Source organism: Narcine bancroftii, chromosome 7 (assembly GCF_036971445.1).
Source record: "Narcine bancroftii isolate sNarBan1 chromosome 7, sNarBan1.hap1, whole genome shotgun sequence".
Taxonomy (NCBI): Eukaryota; Metazoa; Chordata; class Chondrichthyes; order Torpediniformes; family Narcinidae; genus Narcine; species Narcine bancroftii.
Window position 1 is genome coordinate 156,145,754 of NC_091475.1, and position 13,928 is coordinate 156,159,681.

A 13,928-nucleotide genomic window follows, 5' to 3' on the forward strand; every position below is an offset into this window, starting at 1 on the left:
TTGCAGTGTTGCTATTAATAAAAAATTAACTGGTCTACATACAAATAATAAAAAGGGGACAAGAGGAGATGTGTTCCAAAAAAATCTTTTGACATCGTAAACATTGCAACCAAAGCTCAATCATCAATTTTCAGAATGCTGGCCTGAGCCAGAAATGAAAAGGAAGGGGTTGGAGCACAGACTCACAGTTAAGAGATAATAAGTAGATACAGTGAGATGGTAGCAGAGGAAGTTGTGAAGTGATGGGGAGAGGGTAGAGGGCTTAGAAGGATAGCTCTATGAGAGAAGGAAAAAAGGTGCAGAGCTGGAAGAAAGGATAGAGGCAAGGGATAAAGAGAGCCTGGGTGAGGGGTTAGCAGAAATTGAAGTCGATATTGATGCTGTCTAATTGGAGACAATTTGACCATCAGACGTAGGAGCAGAAATCGGCTATTCAGCCCATTGGTCTCCCCTACTATTCATTCATGAGCTGATGTATTTTCCCATTGCCCAGTCAACTCCCCATAACCTTTGATGCCCTGGCTAATCAAGAACCATTCAATCTCTGCCTCCACAACTGCCTGTGGCAACAAATGCCACAGATTCACCACCCTCTGGCTAAAGAAATTCCTCTGCATCTGTTCTGTGGATGCCCTTCAATTCTGAAGTGTGCCCTCTTGTTATAGACTCTTCCACCATGGGAAACAGCCCTTTTACATCTACTCTCTCCATGCCTTTCAGAATTTTAAATGCCTCAATGAAATCTCCCCTCATTCTCGTAAAGTTGAATTAGTACAGGCCAAGATCTGTCAAACCCACCTCATATGATAACCATTTAATTTCTGGAATTATCCTTGTGAAGCTCCTCTGAACCCTGTCTAATGTCAACACATCCTTCCTTCAATCAGGAGCCCAAAACTGCTCACAATAGTCCAAGTGAAGACTCACCAGAGCCTTATGAAGCCTCAACATGACATTCCTGCTCTTGTATTCTATTCAGGAAATGATTGCCAGCATTGCATTTGCCTTCTTCCCTACTGTCTTAACATGCAAGTGTATCTTCTGACTATCTTGCACAATGATTCCCAGGTCCCTTTGCATCTAGGAATTTTTAATTTCCTTCTCGTTTTGTAAAGTCTGCCCATTTACAACTTCTACCAAAGTGCATGACCATACATTTTCTGACACTGTATTTCATTTGCCACTTTTCTGCCCATTCTCCCAATTTGTCCAAGTCCTCCTGTAGTCTCCATGCTTCTTCAACACTATCAGCTCCTCCACCAACCTTTGTATCATCTGCAAACTTGGCCACAAGACCATTCATTCCATAAATCTAAAATTCTAGACATACAAAATAAAAAGAAGTGATCCTCTCTACACTACTCCCTATGGTACACCACTAGCAACTCATAAAATCAAAATATGATCCTGGAATTCTGCTTCCTGCCTCTCAGCCAAGTGAAGACTTGGCTCTAACCACCCTAGTATGTTTTCTGTTATTCCATGGGCTCCTATGTTAAGTAGCCTCATGTATTTGAAGGTACTACACAACATCCTTTAGGTCTCCCTTATCCAGCCTGCTTGTCACTTCTTCAAAGAATTCTAATAGGTTTGTCAAGCAAGATTTTTCCTTCAGGAAACCATGATGACTTTGACCTATCTTATGTGCCCCCAAGTACTTCATACCTCATTCTTGATAATCAAATCTAATATCTTCACAACCGCTGACTTCAGGCTAACAGGCCTGTAATTTCCTTTCTACTGCCTCCCTCCTTTCTGGAATAGTGGGATGACATTTGTGATTTTTTTTTTCCCATCTGCTGGGGCCATGCCAGAATCTATTGATTTCTGAAAGGCCATTACCAATGCCTCCTCAATCTCTACTGCTTCTTCTTTTAACCCGAGGGTACATTCCATTTAGTCCAGGAGACTTGTCAAGCCTTAGATCATTCAACTTTCTGACATCTTCCTCCTTGAAATAGTAAATGCACTTGCTTCCCTTCCTTAAATACTCTTAGACAATCCAGCACACTGCTAATGTCTTCATCAGTGAAGACTGATGCAAAATACTCATTTAATTTCTCTCCCATCTCCTTATTTCCCATTATTATTTCTCCATTTTCTAATAGTTCTATATCTACTCTTGCCTCACTTTTGCTTTTTATATACTTGACAATGTTTTTGTATCCTCTTTAGATATTTATTTGTCTACTTTCTTATTTCATCTTTCATTTTTTAGTTTTTTGGAATTTTTGTTTTCTTTTATGTCAGCTTTGACTTGTCAACCATGGTGGTGACAATTTTCCATTCAAGTATTTCCTCTTTATTGATATGTATCTAACCTGCACCTTCCTCATTTCTTGCAGAAAATCCATTCATTGCTTCTTTGCCATCTTCCGTACGAGTGCCCTCTTCCGATTGACTTTGGCTAGTTTGTCTCATGTCACTAATTTCCTTTATTCCACTGAAACATTTCCCTTTAGTTTCTCCTTGTTCTCAAATTCAAATTGAACTGAATCAAATTGTGATCATTGCTCCCGCATGGTTCCTTTACTCTAAGCTCTCTAATCGTCTCTGGTACATTGCACAACACCTAACCCAGTACAGCCAACCCCTTCATCTTGTAGGCATTGTTCAAACTCTCCCTCGTTGAGATCCAGTTACATCCTGGTTTTCCCAATCTTCTTGCATGTTAAAATCCCTCATGACATCCATAACATTGGTGTTCTGACGTGCCTTTCCTATTTGCTTTTTTAATTTGTTAATTTGTTATCAACATCCGGGGTCCTGTTTTACTCTTGCTATTTCTTGAGTCAATCCACAATGATTCTATATCTTCTCATCCTATGTCACCTGTTATTAATTATTTAATATTATTCCTTATTAGCAAAGACACCACCTGACCAGGGGTGGCCAAACATTTTTGGTTGTGGGCCACATGTAGAAAATATAAGAGGTTACGGGCCAAACAATATTTGGCTCAGCAGTTTTCAACCAGTTACACAGCAAGTAAAATGGTGTTATTAGACCAGAAATTCCCCAAAACCATTGAATGTTATTTTTCTATCAAAATAACTATACAGTGTGACTGAACAGTGTCCATTGACATTACAGTAGTTTATTGATGTGATCACATATTATAGTAAGCATTTCTGTATCTGCTACTCTTTTTTAATTTAAATTAATACAATAAATGCTTAAAAATCTCATTCAAAAATCAGTGCAAAATAAGAAGCTGGGTGAAAAACAATAACAAGGGAGAAGATCAAAGGATAAAACAGTCTCCAACATTCCTCCACAACTCTCAGTGAATACAGTTCATGGCCAAAGTGTCCATCTTAATGATTATGAAGTAATGTATAAATATGTAGCTAGGCTATTAAAGTTAACTGATTCCTTTCAAATTCAGCAAACACACTTCCCCTTAACTTCAATTTAAAAAGTATTCACTTTCCCATTATGTCTGAAATTTTCAGTGCTCACTTGCTATTTTCCATCTTTTAGGTTTCCCTGTGTTTATTAATCAACTGAGGAAAACGTTTTTATTGAGAAGATTTCAATGGTTGTTGTTCAAACAATAGTCGTTGTTCAAAATGGCAGTGGCATCTAGTGTTGAAATGAAGAAGTGCAATGTACATACAGTGCAATTTATTATTAAAATTTTAATTTTTTTGACTAAACATGCAGTCAGTTACAAAAGTAAATTCCGTATTTACTTCATGATGGTTATACCCCAACTCCTCAACCCCCACCCACCCAAGAAAGACCCCAATGAAAAGGGAAAAAAGATTCTTTTGGAAAGAAGAAGAAAAAAATTAAGAACTAGAAAATAAATTTTAAAAAAAGCAAAATGGACTGCTGAAAAGAGCCACACGTTACATGGATCATAAATTCATATTCAATTAATTTTCTTTGGAGAAGATCAATGCAGGTGAACACAACTAAAGATTTAAAGCTCTGAGATTTGTAAATTTGGATGCCAAATTTGTAAAAATATGTTGTACTTATTTCTTAAGTTGCAGGTAATTTTCTTGAGGGGAATACAACTATGTATTTCTGCATTCTAACATGCCATACTTAGATGTGAATCAGACTTCCATGCATTTTCTAGCTAATACCAATGCAATTTTAGCAAATTTTTTTTTATGTTTGGGTAGTTTCAATTTTGGTCTTATCCATGTAATATTATCCAGTAAGAATAATTCTGGGTTTTGTGGAAATTTCCTTGGTCGACTCAAAAAAGCCTTGCTTTAGAACATAACTAAGTTGAATGTTTTTTAAAAAAAAAATAAAATAAAATTTCTACCTCCTCACCACATCTAAAACATTTGTCTGATAGGTCTGAATTTAATTTATTTAATTCCTGTGGTGTGAGATATAATTGATACAAAAAATTATATCGTACTAATCTTTAATCTTGCATATATCATGTTAGTTGTACTATCCTGACATAGTTCAGACCAAGTTTGCTTGTTGATTATTGCATTTAAATCTGATTCCCATTTCTGGACTTTATCAACCTCTTGTTTGGGGGTTCCCATTTTAAGTAAATGATACATTGCTGAAGTAAATTTCTTTGAACTTCCCTTTTGAATCTGGTCCCTGCATCACTACCTTGTTGGGCCCAATTTATCCTTTAGATATGCTCTTATTTGAAAATAGCAGAAGGGTGTGTTGTTAAGAATTCTAAACTTATTTTTTAATTGCTCAAATGACATCAATTGTCTCCACTCATAACAATCTTCAATATATCTGATTCCTTTTCGAGACCAGATTTCAAAAATTTGGTTACCCATTGAATCAGAGGAGTTTTGGGAGATAAGCCTCCCCTTGTTTCAGTATCTATTTATTTTATACCAGATATTAATTAAGTGTTTGAACAAAGGGATTTATTAATTTTGTATCCCATTTATATATAAAATTCTCTGCTATTCTCACTCCAATTTCATTAAATTCTATTTTCACCCATGCAGGTTTATCTCCTTTAAAAAAGTAATAAATCTCATCTGAGCCGCTCAGTAATAATTTTCAATGAGGGAGTTGGAAACCTCCCAGTTTATATTTCCAGGTTAGTTTTTCTGTGGAGACTCTTAACTTTCCAAAGAAATTTTCTGACATTTATTTAACTCCTGAGAAAACCTCTGAGATAATAGTATGAGCAGTGATTGGAAAGAGATTTTGTACTCTTGGAAATATTCATTTTAATTCCATTAACTATTCCCACTAATGTTATAGATAAGGCTGGCCATCTGTTGGATTTTCAACCTTTTTGAGTAAAGACAAATAATTAAATTTGTATGTATTCCTAAATATTTTTTTCCCCATTTGACAGGCATTTAAATGAGGTATCTCTTTGACACTAAGTATAATAATCTCTTGTAAGAGGCACAATTTCACTCTTAACTCAATTTATTTTATAACCCAAAACCTTTCCAAATTCTTACAATTTCTGTGACAAAGTTACTGGCTCTGTCAAATATATTTATACATCAGCAAATAAATTAATTTTGTATTCCTCCTGGTTAACCTTAAATCCTTAATATCCAGATCTCAACTGATTGCTTCTGCAAAAATAAATAGAGCTGGACATGGCAGACATCTTTGTCTACTAGATCTTGACAACTGGAATAGTGTAGAAATTTGTCTTAGTCACCAATTTATCTTTCGGTTTATTTTATAATGTCTTAATCCAATTTGTAAAAAAACTTGACCCAATCCAAGTCTTTCCAGAACTTTAAATAGAAAATCCCATCCAGTCTATCAAATGCTTTTTCTGCATCTAATGCTACAGCAACACTCAGATCACCTCTCTTTTGTGCCAAATGAATTATACTAATCAACCTGTTTACATTCAGCCGATTGTCTCTTTTTCATGAAGCCTGTTTGGTCCGTATTAATCAATTTTGGCAAAACATTTGCCAATCTATTTACCAAGGCTTTTGCAATGATGTTATAAATCTGAATTTAACAATGAAACATGTCTATAAGATGATTGTATCAACGGATCCTTTTTTTTGGTATCACAGTGATAATTCCCATTAAAAATGATTCCCGGAGAGTATGTGTTTCAGATGCCAGATCTAACACTCCATAAATAGAGGAATCAACAAATCTTTAAATTATTTATAAAATTCAGAAGGGAAACTATCTTCTCTGAGATTTATTGCTTTGCAATGAACTCGATGCTTCCCTGACCTCTTCCTGAGTAAGGGAGCATTCAAGTTCTACCTGTTCTTCCAAGTCTTATTTGTGATTTAAAAATTCCAGTATTTTATTAACATCGCTTTGAAATTCTGATTAGACAATTTTACTCTAAATTATATCAAAAGCCTCATTAATTTCTTGAGGTTTATAACTAGTCACGTTCATATCTGTTTTTATTCCATTGTTCTTGAGACCCTATTCTGCTTTCAACTGGCAGTAAAGTACTTTATGAGCTCTTTCACCCAATTCATAATACTTGTTTAGTTCTTGTTATCACTTTTTCCATTCTATATGTTTGTAATGCATAGTTCTTGTTATCACTTTTTCCATTCTATATGTTTGTAATGCATTATATTCCAGTTTTTAAAGTTTTCTATGGTTTTCTTCAGTCCCCCTCATTTGGAGGTTTTTTCTAAGATCGTTATTTCTTTTTCCCAATTTTTCTACCTCTTGTATGTCCTTTTTTTTATCTTAAAGTATAAGTTGTAATTTGTCTGCATAATATGCTTTCAAAGCATCCTATATAATAAACTTATCAGTAGTTGAATTATAGTTGGTCTCAAAAAATATCTGAATTTGTCTTCTAATATAGAGTGCAATTTATTGTTAGAGACTATGTTCTAATGGGCCATAATTCCATTTTAATTTAAAAATTCCCCCTGGAATTGGCAAGAGAATGTCAGTGTGCCAGTGGTGTGCAGAATTAGTGATTGGTCAATTGGATGCTCTTGATGTGGCAGTGGATGAGCAAAGATGCTCAAAGAAATGATCTCTCTATGCAAGTTCTGTCTTGCTGATGTGAGTCGCATCAGGAGCACCAGATGCAGTGAGTAAATGACACCTCCAGATTCACAGATGAAGAGGAACTGTGGCACTTCTTGCAGTCAAAGTGGTAGGGACCAAAGGGGCAATTGGTGGGAAGGGATGTGGATGAGGGGGGGTCACTGAGATTATGTTACAGCTGTTAACATTGATGGGATGGAGGTGGAAAGGGTTAAAATATGTAATTTCCTGGGAGTCTATATTTCAAAAGTCCACTCCAGTACATCGAGACACACTAAAGCCTCTGGTCACATCTCTTATCACAGATGGCACAGAAGCCTGAAAACACTTTTTCCCCCCCCCCACTAGGATTACTGTGAATATTTATTGTCTAACCTATGTATTTTTTGTCTCTTTTTATTTCAATTAATTTGCCATTTTAGTTTTTCTTTACAAGTTCCTGTTCTGCTGCAGCAAGTAAACATTTTGGTGCTTATCACATAGGATAATAAACTTGTATTGTTTACTACTTGACCTGGTGTTTTTAAGCAATTGTTTTTTTTTTAAATTGCAGATTTACAACATCAGTAGTTTTTTGATTTTGAGAACCAGAGAGCAGACTTTAAAAATGGGTGTTGGCCTTTATTCCAGAGTATGCAAAATTTCTTTTGAGGAAAGTGAATTTTCTAATCAACAATGCTGTGAATGTCAAGTCAATTCCAATCTTAGAATTTAATATGTTCAAATTTTTTATTTTGAGGAATTGGGAACTGATCGGAAAGAAGTTCAGACCTGGTATAATCTCAGCCTTCTGCTCCAATTGCATTTGTTGTTGAATTATATTTATTCAGAAAAGGGGACCTCTAGTGGTGAAAAGTAAAAGACAAAGGTCTGCAAACTCTGTGGTTGAAATAAAAACTCAATGCTGGAGAAACTCAGCAGGGTCCTTTATATTAGCAAGGATAAAAAAAAAACATAACTGACTATTTGGGCTTGAGCCCTTCATCAAGGTATGGAAATGTCAACAGGTATCTGAATAAAAAGGAAAGGGGGTGGGGAGGTGCGGGAGGAGGAGCAAGGTCCATTTTTTCTGAATTATTAAAATTGAGCCTGCATTCTCCACTTCAGCTGGCAACTTGTTCTATACTTCCACCATTCCCTGAGAAGAAATTCCCCCTCATGTTTTCCCCTAAACTTCTCCCCTTTCACCCTTGAGCCATGTCCTCTGCTTTGTATTTCACTTTTTCTCAGTGGAAATAGCCTCCTTGCATTTACTCTATCCTTTTTCTCTTACTACATTTGTCTCAATAGGGATCCTGACCCAAAATGTTAATTGACCATTTACAGTGTCCTCCATAATGTTTGGGACAAAGACACTTTTTTTCCTTTATCTGCCCCTGTGCTCCACAATTTTGCATTTGTAATCAAGCAATTCACATGTAATTAAAGCGCACATTCTAGATTATATTCAAGGTTATTTGTATACATTTTGGTTAGAAATTGCAGCACTTTTTATACATAGTCCCCTCATTTCAGAGCACCATACTGTTTGGGGCATTTAACTTCATAGGTGTTTGTGAGTACCTAGGTATGTTCAATTGTTTGAGTGCAAATGTAAGAGATTTAGACGTATAAGCTTTTAATCACCTTTGGAGTCCATAGTTGGCATTTTTCAACATGAAGACCAAGGTTGTGCTAATGAAAGTCAAAGAAGCTGTTATGAGGCTGAAAATCAAGAATAAAACAGTAAGAGACATTGCCCAAACCTTAGCCTCACTAAAATCAATAGTTCAGAACATAATTAAGAAGAAATAATGTATTGGTGAGCTCAGTAATCACAAAGGAACTGGTCTTCCGAGGAAGAACTCTGGTGCTCATGACAGAAGAATTCTCATAATGAAGAAAAATCTGCAAACATTTGTCCAACAGGTGCATTTATGTCAATGACTACTGTCTGCACAAGAATTTATGAACAGAAACAATAGAGGCTACACTGCAAGAAGAAAACACTAGTTAGGGACAGAAAGGATGGCCAATTTTTCAGTTTGCCGAGAAGTATTTAAAATAGCCTGCTGAATTCTAGAAAAAATCTTGTGGACAAATGAAACCAAGATTAACCTGGATCAGAGCGAAGCATGAACAAAGTGTAGAAGTATGTCTTTTAAAATGTGGGAGGAAATCACAGGAAACCCCCACAGCCACGAGAAGAATGTACAACCCCCTCACAGACAGTGCTGGCTTTGAACCTGGGTTATTACCATTAGGAAAATTTGCACTTTTTGATACAGAGGGTGATACTAATGAAGGGAAAGGTACATCATTTTTTTTGCTTCATGAGAGAATATTTGTTTAATCCCTTATTCAATGTAAGGGATTAGTGTAGTTTGTGCAATATGTGCCATGTTTCTATTTCTGCCTGTTATATGCAGAAGAAAAGTGGGACTATTTTATGCTGGAGCATGAACACTGCAAGACTGTAAGAGCCGCACTACACTTGAGTGGTGAGCATGCTCAGTGAGACAGTGTATTAATACATGACCAGTAACCTGATGTGTAGTAAAGGTTTGTGCTTCTAAACTTGCAAGCTTCTCTTAGTGTTTATTAAGACCTCCGATGGTACAACTGAGGACTTAACATGGTGGCAGTGATGGGATTGACAGAAACTCACACCGTATAGAAAAAAAAATCCCTATAAACCAAAATAAACACAAAGAGAAGGAAACAAAGAAAAAGGCACCATTACCTGACTATCATTGCTGGAGAAGAAAATGGCAGCAGCAGCATTACACCCAATCATGGACTGGGAAGCCGATGACATCATAGAGGCTTTTAAAAAGTTCAAGCAGAAGGGCAACCTGGCATTCAAAAGTCTCCTCAAGGGAATCACACCAGAGAAAAAAGTTAGTTACATCCTTCTTTGGATGGGGGAGCGAGGACTAGACCTGTTTAATAGGTGGGAGCTGGCTGAAGAGGAAGAATATAACCCAGAAAGGATATCTGAAAAATTTTCCTCTCATCTGGAACCAAAATCCAACCATAGAATAAAGCATTATGAGTTCCAGGGATTAAAACGAGAGCCTGATGAGTCGGTAGATAATTTCCCCACAAGGCTAAAGAACATTGCAGCAAAATGCAAGTTCAAAGAAACAGAGGAGAGAATAGTTGACCAACTAGTCTGGGGAACCACTCATCCTGAAGTGCAGGAAGCTGTCATAGGAAAAGACAGCTTGAAACTAGCAGATGGTGTAGACTCAGCTAGGGCCTTGGAGACCACTAGGAGGCAAATGCAATCCCTCTCTGAGCAGGCCAACACGCAGCACGGAGATGGAAGGGTCGATGCCATTAAGCGCATGCAGAGAAAGTTGCAGACATCCGAGAACTGCAGGAGGTGTGGCAGAATGCACCCCTTCAATGACTGCAAGAAATGCCCAGCGTATGGTTCGAAGAGCAGGACCATCACTGGGAAAAGGTCAATCACTGGGAAAAGATGTGTAGGTCTGACATGAAAAGAGAGAAACCAAGAATACAAAAGGGAAGTACACCACGTCGAGGGAAGTGACAGCAGTGACTCCAATTCACTGATGCTCAGCATCGAAACAATACTCCTCCATGAGACGTCCAAGAAAGGGGAGGGAAAAAAAATGAATTGCACACCACGATCCAAGTAAAAAGATTGGAAACTAACCAATAATATTCAACTTGAAAATAAAGTTGGATAGAGGATCACAAAGCAATGTCTTCCTGCTTAGACTGCACCACCAGATGTTCCCCGAGCACATAAAGAATGGGTACCCAGAGAAAGGCACACGAAAAGCCGTAAATGTCACGCTCGCAGCCTCTGGTGGCCCCATGATTAAACAACTAGGAAAAGTCCAAATAAAAGGCAAACATAAAGGAAAGAGCATCACATGCACATTCTTTGCGGTTGACGCTGACGGACCAGCAATCCTACGCCTGAAAAGTTGTCAGAAATTAGCTAATCTCTGAAAACAACGAGATCTGGGAGAAGAAAATGTCCAAGAGGATCAATAGCAACACCCCGCTTGAGCAATACCCTTTGATCATAAATAAGGCCAAGCTCAAGGACATGTACCCTGAATGCTTTTATGACACAGTTTGGCGCTTTGGGAACTTTGAATACCACATTTACTATCGACCCAAAATACAAACCATGCTCCACGTAAGGTGCCAATAGAGCTGAAGCAAAGGCTAAAGCAGGAAATGGAAAAAAACCGAGTAATAGCAAAAGTAGTCGAGCCAATTGACTGGGTAAATTCTATAGTGGTAAAGGGAAAAACCGAATGGCCCCATAAGAATATGTCTGGACCCTAAAGACAAACCAAGCAATCAAAAGAGGGGACTATCCAATACCAATGCTGGAAGACATCACTTCTGAACTAGCGGGATCCAAAACCTTCAGTAAGCTAGATGCCAAGAATGGTTATTGGAATGTGAAGCTGGATGAAGAATTGATACTGCTAACAACTTTCAACACTTCATTCGGCTGGTGCAAGTTCCTGCGCCTACCTTTAGGCCTAAAGTTGAGCCAAGACATCTTCCAGCAAAAGATGGATGAGACATACAGGGGATGCAGGGGTTTTGTCGGCATCGCAGATGACATCCAGATCTTTGGCAAAGACTGGAAAACTCACTATCTCCATCTACATGAGGCCATGGAGAGAACAAGAGGGGCCGGCATCAAACTCAATGCAGACAACTGCATCATTAAGATGGAGGAGTGCCAGTTCTTCGGAATGGTGTACACACCTGAAGGGGTTGGGCCAAGCCCAGAGAAGATAACAGCCATTGCTGAAATGGACCATCCAAGGGACATGAAGGAACTAAGAAGCTTCCTTGGCCTGGTCTTTCACCCCACACATGCCAGACCACACAGCCAACCTCCGAGTTGCTGAAAGAGGATATGGAGTTTTAGTGGTCACCGTCGCATCAGCGAGATTTCAACAAGCTTAAGGAAGTGGTCTACAGAGAAGTAGAACTGAGCTACTACGACAGGAAAAAAAACTATCACATTACAAGTAGACACTTCCATCAGAGGCCTTGGGGCAGCATTGGTTCAGGAAGGAAAACCGATAGCCCTTACCTCAAAAGCCCTGACAACAGCAGAGACCCAATCATATATAGATGCAAAAAATTCCACAAATTCCTCTATGGGAGATAGTTTGTGGTAGAGAGTGATCATCGCCCGCTGGAACACATCCAGGAAAAGAATCTTAGCAAGGCATCAGCCAGACGACAGAGGCTACTCCTCCGGCTCCAATGTTATGACTTTACCTTGAAGTATAGGCCAGGGAAGGAAATGGTGCTTGCTGATGCTTTGTCACATCTTTCCCCAAATGAAAATTACAAAATGAAAGACATGGAAGTCAAGTTGCATCCCCTTGTCAGGTAACCAGTAACAAACTAAACCTGATTAAAGAAGAAACCATAAAGGATGAAGAGCTGCAGCTGCTTCTCCCAACAGGTGATACAGGGATGGTCAGAAAGGATAAAACAGGCACAGCCTACAATACGCCAGTGTTGGTCTGTCAGGGACGACATATCCCTGGAGAACGGTGTACTGCTGGCAGGGTCTCGGCTGATAATACCAGACACAATGAAAAAATAAATTCTCCTGAAAATACACCAAGGCCACATGGGAATGGAGAAATGCAAACTTAGAGCAAAGTCAGCAGTTTACTGGATAGGCATGTACAAGGACATTGAAAACATGGTGGCTACATGTCCGGCATGCCAGAAATACACAATGAATGATACCTGTGGAAATACCCGCCAGGCCATGGCACACAGTGGGAGCAGACCTGATCACAGAAAACCAAGAATGGTATCTGATTGTGTCCTGCTACTAATCCAAATTCCCTTTCATAAGGAAAGTGAACCATCGACCATCACTGCTGCAGCACATGTGCTCTTCACAGAACAGGGGATACCCGAACAAGTGATATGTGACAAAGGGACCCAATTTACATTGCGTGAATTCAGAGAACTAGCTGCAGAATATGGATTCACCATCACTACATCATCACCACATTACCCCAAGGGCCATGGATTCATTGCGAGGCATGTACAGACAATTAAACACACTCTCACTATCTCTTCTGTCATTGCGAGCAACACCCTTGAGGGCCGACATGAAATCCCTGTCAGAGCTTCTGAATGGCAGACAGTACAAGACAACCCTGCCAAGCAAAATCCATTCAGCAGAAGACCAAGAGGAAACCAGAAGAAAGTTGACTAACATACAAGAGGAAAGTTGTCAATATTGTAATAAACATGCACAAACACTACTAAAACTCTTCAGAGGGCAGCATATGCATGTTCAAGAGCCAATAATTAAAAACCTGGAGTCCAGCAAAGATTGTTAGAGAAGCTGAGACGCCAAGGTCATACATCATTGAGACAGAATCTGGCAGGCAGCTGAGACGAAACATTCGCCCAACACCAGATCTGACATGGAAAGTGCCAGAAACACCAGCAGCTTCTAAATATCCAACAACTTATGAAGGAATGAGAGTAGAACCCCAACCAACAACACCGTAACAACTGAACAGCAAGCAACAGGAGAACTTAGGCAAACAACACCACCACCCACAAGCACACTAACACCACCGAACCAAACAACACAACAAGGTCTACGAGGTGGAGAAGCCACAACCTGCCACAACATCCACTGAAAAGAACTGCAATTGTGTAATTATAATAATTAATTCTTAAAGGCAAGTGCAGATAAAGAAGCAGTAACAATTTATTTTCAAGAAATTTTAAATCTTAAATTTTTTAATACATTTTTTTAGGACGGATGTTATATACAGAGGAAACTTGGGACTATTTTATGCTGGAGCATGAACACTGCAAGACTGAGCCACATCACATTTGAGTGGTGAGCATGCTCAGTGTGACAGTGTATTAATACATGACCAGTAACCTGATGTGCAGAAAAGGTTTGTGCTTCTAAACTTACAAGC

The 13,928-nt window shown here is 38.5% G+C and overlaps 1 protein-coding gene and 1 long non-coding RNA gene across 7 annotated transcripts in view; one reads left to right on the forward strand and one right to left on the reverse strand.

Annotated features, from left to right (window-relative positions):
• LOC138739256 (uncharacterized) overlaps positions 1-8,681 on the reverse strand; it is a 34,773-nt gene extending 26,092 nt beyond the window's left edge. For all 3 annotated transcript variants that reach the window (XR_011342126.1, XR_011342127.1, XR_011342125.1), the window contains exon 1: positions 8,593-8,681. This is a non-coding gene — a long non-coding RNA (uncharacterized lncRNA). The remainder of the gene's footprint in view (positions 1-8,592) is intronic.
• Positions 1-13,928, forward strand: part of LOC138739254 (disks large homolog 2-like) — a 784,112-nt gene that overhangs the window by 37,148 nt on the left and 733,036 nt on the right. The window lies entirely within an intron of this gene.